A 9,252-nucleotide genomic window follows, 5' to 3' on the forward strand; every position below is an offset into this window, starting at 1 on the left:
TGAGGACCAGCTGTCTTTAATTGGAGATCATCCCAAACAAACCAACATAGAAATACAAAAACTAGAACCTAAGAACATAGAAATAGAACACATAGAATAAACCCCCCTGTCACGCCCTGACCTACTCTACCCTAGAAAATAACAGCTTACCATGGTCAGGACGTGATACCCCTCTGCAAAACATGACTTAGTACTTGGTGGCAAAACCCTTGTTGGCAATCACAGAGGTCAGATGTTTCTTGTAGTTGGCCACCAGGTTTGCACACATCTTAGGAGGGATTTTGTCCCACTCCTCTTTGCAGATCTTCTCCAAGTCATTAAGGTTCTCGAGGCTGACGTTTGGCAACTCGAACCTTCAGCTCCCTCCACAGATTTTCTATGGGATTAAGGTCTGGAGACTGGCTAGGCCACTACAGGACCTTAATGTGCTTCTTTTTGAGCCACTCCTTTGTTGCCTTGGCCATGTGTTTTGGGTCACTGTCATGCTGGAACACCCATCCATGACCCATTTTCAATGCCCTGGCTGAGGGAAGGAGGTTCTCACCCAAGATTTGACGGTACATGGCCCCGTCCATCGTCCCTTTGATGCGGTGAAGTTGTCCTGTCCCCTTAGCAGAAAAACACCCCCAAAGCATAATGTTTCCACCTCCATGTTTGACGGAGGGGATGGTGTTCTTGGGGTCATAGGCAGCATTCCTCCTCCTCCAAACACGGCGAGTTGAGTTGATGCCAAAGAGCTCCATTTTGGTCTCATTTGACCACAACACTTTCACACAGTTGTCCTCTGAATCATTCATATGTTCATTGGCAAACTTCAGACGGGCATGTATATGTGCTTTCTTGAGCAGGGGGACCTTGCGGGCGCTGCAGGATTTCAGTCCTTCACGGCGTAGTGTGTTACCAATTGTTTTCTTGGTGACTATGGTCCCAGCTGCCTTGAGATCATTGACAAGATCCTCCCGTGTAGTTCTGGGCTGATTCCTCACCGTTCTCATGATCATTGCAACTCCACGAGGTGAGATCTTGCATGGAGCCCCAGGCCGAGGGAGATTGACAGTTCTTTTGTGTTTCTTCCATTTGCGAATAATTGCACCAACTGTTGTCACTTTCTCACCAAGCTGCTTGGCGATGGTCTTGTAGCCCATTCCAGCCTTGTGTAGGTCTACACTCTTGTCCCTGACATCCTTGGAGAGCTCTTTGGTCTTGGCCATGGGGGAGAGTTTGGAATCTGATTGATTGATTGCTTCTGTGGACAGGTGTTTTTTATACAGGTAACAAACTGAGATTAGGAGCACTCCCTTTAAGAGTGTGCTCCTAATCTCAGCTCGTTACCTGTATAAAAGACACCTGGGAGCCAGAAATCTTTCTGATTGAGAGGGGGTCAAATACTTATTTCCCTCATTAAAATGCAAATCAATTTATAAAAAATTTTACATGCGTTTTTCTGGATTTTTTTGTTGATATTCTGTCACTCACTGTTCAAATAAACCTACCATTAAAATTATAGACTGATCATTTCTTTGTCAGTGGGCAAACGTACAAAATCAGCAGGGGAGGAAATACTTTTTTCCCTCAATGTATGTCATGATATTAGTCAACCTATGCTTTTTATATAATTGCTTCCAACACTCTATGCCCCCCTCCTTTGGGGAAGAGCACATTTGGTTAATACAGGAGTAATATAGGAATGTAGCTATAATCTCGCAACTCTTCCCTGGGGGAAGCTCTGTGCCGACTAGGCCAAGCCAGACAGGTCCCTTTGCTCTGTCCTCAGGTTGAAGGATGGCTGTAATCCCCGTCGGTGGATCCCTGACCCACTCCAGAACATCACGTCACGTCTCTGCTTGGAGCCACAGCGTTTTTCCCAGGCTCTCTGATGTCGGCGTAGGAACCCGATAGGCTGCTCCTGAGACAGGGGGCTGGGGGTGGAGAATGTGGTCTGGAAGAGCATTTAAATGTCCCAGCGCTCCCGAGGGACGTAGATCTGGGGGTGACAGCGATGTAACATGACCCCACAGGGAATAACATCACCTGGGACAGCCAGCTCCCCCAAAGTGGGGGAGAGAGATAAGGTGGAGGAAGGAAAGTAGGGACAGAGAGAGAGAGAGACAAGCATACAGACAGAGAGAGAGCGAGAGAGAGCGGGGGGATAGGAAGAGCGAGAGAGAACATCTTAAGCAGAGAGGGATGTCAGCATATAGAGAGAAAGGAAGCCGTGAGAGAATGTGAGTTCAGAAGTTGAATTGGAAAGGGGAAAGATAGTGAGAGGTCGATACTCACACCTAAAAAAACCTTCCTCAGTCATGCGATTCAAATTCCCATTGGATTTCATACAGAGCAATGGCATGACCAGCTAATGACACAGTAATGTCACAATATTCATAGTGTTATTATTGCAGACTGGCAGTAGTGATGCTGTTATGATATTTTTAGCTCTCTGAAAACTGAGTAGAACAGGAGAGGAGGCGCCCCTTGTCATAATTTATGGTGTAGTCTAAGTGACCGTTTTGAAGAGCCACACTGAGTCTTCACTGATTCAGCTACTTTACCCAACACTGTGTTTGGCCTGGGTTCACAGACACACGCACTCACTCATGCATTACAATTATCTTCACCTCACTATACATAATAGAATGTGTGTGTGTGTGTGTCTTTAATATTCTTTAAAAGGAAATGGATATTCGATTGGCAGATCCAAAGTTCACTTACATAGCTAATAGAGGAATGAGAAACAGGATGAGAGAGAAAGTGAGTTCTCTGGTAAGCAGAGATGATGGAGAAATGAAATGAGAAATCAGAGTGATAGGTTCAGGGTTAGGGTGAACACACTGAGCTACACCCACTCTATGCTGACATGCTTTAAGCATATAGATGTGATTCACCAGATTTTCCTTTGGGCCTGGGATAGTCCATTCCCCCACCATAGGCTTTAATGAGGAACCCAGAGACTGTTTGTTCTGTTCTGTCATTACTTCCCTCTTTTCTCAGCAACAAATTTGAAATTGTATTGCTTCTGTAAGAGTGTTTTGCAAAAAACTTACCATTACAAATCTGTTTTTAACAGTCGAAACATGCAATACTTGTTAGGTGCCTCCTAAGAAGAGGTAGGTGCAGGAGTCAGGAGCAGGAGCAGGAGCAGGAGCAGGAGCAGGAGCAGGAGCAGGAGAGCAAGGAATTTCCAGTAGCACAATCGTTTATTGAACGTCCCAAAAACACAACAACAGGTGGGGAAACACACCCAACGAAGTCGCCACACACAGGGAAATAAACGTAACACACGGAGGAGAAACCTCTACTCCTAAATACACTACAACAGTACAACATGACCGTGAGGGAAAAAAACCCTGTGGCGCAAACACGCACCCCTAGCAGAGCAACAACAGCAAATAATCCCCCACAAACACGCACCCCTAGCAGAGCAACAACAGCAAATAATCCCCCACAAACACGCACCCCTAGCAGAGCAACAAGAGCAAATAATCCCGCACAAACACACACCCCTAGCAGAGCAACAACAGCAAATAATCCCCCTCAAACACGCACCCCTAGCAGAGCAACAACAGCAAATAATCCCCCACAAACACGCACCCCTAGCAGAGCAACAACAGCAAATAATCCCACACAAACACGCACCGCTAGCAGAGCAACAACAGCAAATAATCCCGCACAAACACACACCCCTAGCAGAGCAACAACAGCAAATAATCCCCCACAAACACACACCCCTAGCAGAGCAACAACAGCAAATAATCCCCCACAAACACGCACCCCTAGCAGAGCAACAACAGCAAATAATCCCACACAAAGAATAGCAGGCAGCGGAGGTTAATAAACCCACCAAAATTAACTAATAGGACACAGGTGTAAACAAAACAGACAGACACAAACGAAAAGGAAAAATGGATCTGTGGCAGCTAGTAGGCCGGCGACGACGACCGCCGAGCACCGCCCGAACAGGGAGAGGACTGGGAAAGGAGCCACCTTCGGTGGAAGTCTTGACAATACTGAACTAAAGGCATCAGCTCAATCACAGAATAGATCACTGAGTACTTCTCCTTCAGTTTATTTCATACACCTGTTTCGTGTGACATAGCAGCCTTTTTGAAGAGGAGTTAGTCGAGATTGGAAGGGGGTAGTCTCAGTCGGAGGGGGTGTGAAATTACTGCAGGTATATAAGGCTAGGCCAGGGAAGGCTTTGGGGGGTTTGTAGAGGGCTACTTTGGTAGTTAGTTGTTGTTGTCAGTGACACATTTCTGGAGCCTGTGGTCAATAGGAGTGTGGAGTGTAACAACCTCCCACCGAGACTGTGTGAGACTGTTAACGAGATACCCCAGAAAGCAAATCAACTGTGGGTGTAAGTGTGTGTGTGTGTGCTTGCATGTGGTGTGCCGCGAGCATGTGTACATGCGTGAGTGTTGTATGCGTGTGTTTGTTTGCTAATGAAACACCTCAGAAAACAGACCTCATCTCTCAAGAGGACTGTGAGGAGTGTGAGGACTGTGAGGAGTGTGAGGACTGTGAGGAGTGTGAGGACTGTGAGGAGTGTGAGGACTGTGAGGAGTGTGAGGACTGTGAGGAGTGTGAGGACTGTGAGGACTTTGAGGACTGTGAGGAGTGTGAGGACTGTGAGGAGTGTGAGGACTATGAGGAGTGTGAGGACTGTGAGGACTTTGAGGAGTGTGAGGAGTGTGAGGACTGTGAGGACTGTGAGGAGTGTGAGGGTGTGTGCTTCTCTATTTATATGTGTGTGTGCGTGTCAGAGAGACAGGCATCAAAAGCGAGAGGCCCCTTTTCTAGGTACAAAGAGCACACTATAGATCTATCCTACTTAACAAATATGTATGTATGTTGCATGTTGGCGTCTTCTCTCCGTGTTCACTACGCCTGTGATCTTACAGACTCATAGATACAGTTTCATCTCGGAGTGGAGAGGCCCCCCACTACCCTACATATAGAACAGGCCAGGGTGCCGGCAGGAAGGCATTAGCCCGGCCAATCCCTCAGCCAGACACTAATTGAAGACAGAGAGCAAAGCTGTAGCCAGAGCAACCAGAGCGGCCATCGTAGCTTGTTGCACCAAATGTCCTGAGTTGTGCCTCACACACACATACAGTGAGAATGAATTCTCTCTGACACTTAAAGGGATACTTTGGGATTTTGGCAATGAGGCCCTTCATCTACTTCCCCAGAGTCAGATTTACTCATTTATACAATTTTTTGTCTGTGTGTCCAGTATGAAGTAAGTTGCTAACTAGTGCTAGCACAATTGCAAACTAGCGTTAACGCAATGTTGGAAGTCTATGGATATCTGTAGCACAATGACTGGAGGTCTATGGGTATCTGTAGCACAATGACTGGAGGTCTATGGATATCTGCTAGTACGGTTGCAGATACCCATAGACTTCCACTCATTGCGCTAATGCTAGTTTGCAATTGTGCTAGCACTAGTTAGCAATTTACTTCAAACTGCATGCAGAGACATAAAAAATCTGACTCTGGATAAGTAGATAAAGGGTCTCATTGACAAAATCCTGAAGTATCCCTTTAATGATATGTGATTAATGCGAGCGGAGAGAACAGGGAGGGAGGGTTGGAGGAAACATCAGAGGGGTCTGGAGATGATGTAATGGAGGCCGGGGGGTAGGGTGGATGGGACTGGTGGGGGAGGGAGGGAGGCTCTTATCCATTTGTGTCATGAATAAATCTCAGCAGATAGGAGCAGCAGCAAAGCTCATTTTCAAAGAGAATTGTGACCTTTTTCCCCCTCAGGATATTGATCCCTTCTTAGACCTGCAAGGTCAGCTCTGGATGTCATCTCTTATTGGGATTGGGATTTGGGTAGGATAAGCTGATCCTGGATCTGCATTAGACAGGTGACCTTTCCCCTAAGGCAGAGGCTATCCCTTTCCACAGGCAGGCCGGAGGGAGATCCTGCTGGTGCCAGTCTATGAACCTGGTAGAGCTCCAGAAGAGCTCCAGATCTGATGGGCGGCTCTCCAGACTCTGGGCAGAGGCAGGGTCACTGGAAGGGTAGCCTGCTGTAGAGGTGGTTGGTCCATGTGGACAAAAGAAAGTGAGAGGTGTCAGTGTGGCTGAGTAACAGGTGTAAAAACCTGAGTGGGAACATGGGGAGAGGTCTTTGCATTTAGAAGACCATCTTGTCCAGTGTGATTTACTATAATAAGTGCATTCAGGGAGGAGACAACCACAACACATAGCTTAATAATGACCCTCTTCAATACAACACAGAGGAAACACAATGGAAATCTCTGATCTCTGGAATTACCACATGGAAAAGGTGTTACATAAAGCTGTGTGGGAAGATGTGATCAACTCTGAAAGTCAGAGTCCACATTATGAAATACAGTCAGCTAGGAGTACTGCTGTGGAGGCCATGTATCTGCTGAAATGACAATGATCTGGGATTTGACTCTGTGTGTGTGTGTTTGTGTGTGAAGGTGCAAATATAAAATATAGTTGGATCTCTCCCTCTAGATTCTTCAGACGCAAACCCTTTACTAGTGTAATTCTACAGGCTCCAAGTCGGAGTACTTAATAACACACTTCCTCGACCGGCAAAGTCAGCACAGCCCAAGATTACTGTCCGGAGGCTGAAACCCCCACAGTGCCCAGTACAGCCACGACTGTGAGAACCATCCCATACACGCATGCACTCACACACACACACGTGCACGCACACACACACGCACACACGCACGCACGCACACACACACACACACACACACACACACACACACACACACACACACACACACACTCTCTCTCTCTCTCTCTCTCTCTCTCTCTCTTACACTACAACCAAGCTTATATTATACCTATTCTATGGAGTCAAGTACTGTATATCTAGAAATAATATGGCAGAGAAACCTCTATGTGATATGTTTTGGATATCTTGGTTTAAGAATATAATTGCAATAATGGGTGGTTTTGTAATCCAAGCCACAGCTGCGATTAGCTGAAAACCACATTGCTATTGATGGGGCCTCGTCCTGTGAATTGGTAATGTAATGAGATGGTACTGATACTGAGACAGCCAGAGAGGAAATTGAGTTAGCATGAATTCTGCTCACTTTAAAATCAGTTTTAAGTTGGGTTTATGCAAAGAACCTAGGCAAGACAGAGATATCATCAGATCTTCAGACAAGGAAATGTGTCCTTTTAGTGGGTGCTTTGTAAAAATGTCTGTCTATTCCATAATGCTATCTGAACTCTTCCATTATCCTCTCAGCCTGTTTGGGAGGGGATATACTCTGGTCTTTCCAGGGATAAAAGAGGAGACTGGATCCAGCTTCTATAGTGGGGATTTACCTTATTATTCTGCCTATAATGCCAGCTAATTAGAGCTGTCGAGCTGCTGATCATTTGAATTAAGGAACACTGTCTGAAGAGCCGAACAAATGTCCGATTTTCTATAGAGAGATGGTTAGGTCCCATTTGAGTGTGCTGCTGAGTATCAGGAGATCATGCAAACACTGTTTCACTGTGGATAAAGGCAACCCCAGAGCGAGCCTGACAGAACATGTTATGTGATAGAATACCATACAATTAGATTTCTCCAAACAAATTCTTAGAGTTGACTCTTTCAAAGGAAGAAAAAAAGACATGGAAAACAGCTAACGCCTTACAAATATTGTCAAATCTTATCTCACCATTTATCTATGGCCTTTCACTGAATAAAGCAAAAACAATCATCTAAACCCATACCCTCACTCACTGTGTGGTGAAATAAGGGGCAGTTTGCTTCACATCTTATATATAGACCATGTCATAGAAATATAGTATCATTGATTTCTTTATATGGACCATGTATCTCTCTGCTCTGAGTAGTGCACTAATGAACCAGCACAGTGTTATGAGTCAGGGTCATGGTAGTTGTAGTGTAAGGAATGAAGTTGGATTAGAGGCAAACACTTCATCTATCACCCATCAGAGTGCCTCTGCCCTACTCACATTGACAGATAAAAGAGAGGCGGAACATTCAGCGGTTCTCACATTGGTTCTCCCTCTCCCTCATCTTCATCCCTCTCTCTGTCTCTCTTGCTCCCTGTATATGTTTCTCTATGGTCCTTTTTCCCTCTATCACTCTTATTTACTGAATATTTTTCTTAACTCTTATTTTTCTTAAAAACTGCACTGTTGGTTAAGGGCTTGTAAGTAAGCATTTCACTGTAAGGTTTACACCTGTTGTATTTGGCGCATGTGACAAATAAAATGACATTTGATTTGATTTGAGGTGGGTAGAGATTCTACACACAGTCCTCCCTGTTTGTACACATGCACAGCACACACTGGCACACGTCTGTACATCAAAGCCCTCATCATCCTCTGCCTGCCAACAAGTAGGATCAGTGGCCTAGAGAGTGAGAGAGACAGAGAGAGCAAGAGAAAGAGAGAGAAAGAGAGAGAGAGAGAGAGAGAGAGAGAGAGAGAGAGAGAGAGAGAGAGAGAGAGAAAGAGAGAGAGAGAGAGAGAAAGAGAGAGAAAGAAAGAGAGAGAGAAAGAGAGAGAGAGGTTCCCCCCTGAGTGTGTTGATAGCTTTCATAAAGCCTGAGCGGAAGCAATGAACACTTGCTGTTATGTCCGACTCTACATCTATTTCCTCTCCTGGAGACGCGCCACTGAACCCTGCATCTGGAGCATTCCCTGGAAGTCTGCTTTAACAAGCTCCCAAGAGTGTGTGAAAGTATGATTGTGTATTTACAAATGTGTGTGCCTGTTTATCTGAGTGTGTATGTGCTGAGAGGGTACACACTGTGTGTGTGTGTATTAAATGAGCCCTTAATTAAAATGAAGTGAATAGCTTGAGGAGTGATTTGGGTCAGACAGAGAATGGGCTCTCCTGCTGTTGACGAGGGAAGTCTCTCTCTATGGCCCAGATAATGATAGTTCAGCTCAAAGCACTAATCAATGTGTGAGTGTCTCAATGCAATGGCATAACCCCATTAACAGCCTGTTTGAGTCAGATAAGTCATCTCTGAACCAACCAACCTCCCCAAATGGCACCTTCTTAATTTCCAACTGAAAAGCACATGTCAACTAGAACTATATGCATCAGTCTCAACTCTGGAGCAGACAAAAATATCTTAACATAATATTGAATGTTAATAAGCAACAATGCTCTTTATTTAATCTCTGTGTAGACAGACAGACAGTCATGGCAGGGAAGCACAGGCGAATGATCCTTTATCATGCCAGGCAGTGTGTCGCCCTGACTGTGTCTCAGCACAGATG

The sequence above is a fragment of the Salmo trutta genome, chromosome 5 (assembly GCF_901001165.1).
Source record: "Salmo trutta chromosome 5, fSalTru1.1, whole genome shotgun sequence".
Classification (NCBI taxonomy): Eukaryota; Metazoa; Chordata; class Actinopteri; order Salmoniformes; family Salmonidae; genus Salmo; species Salmo trutta.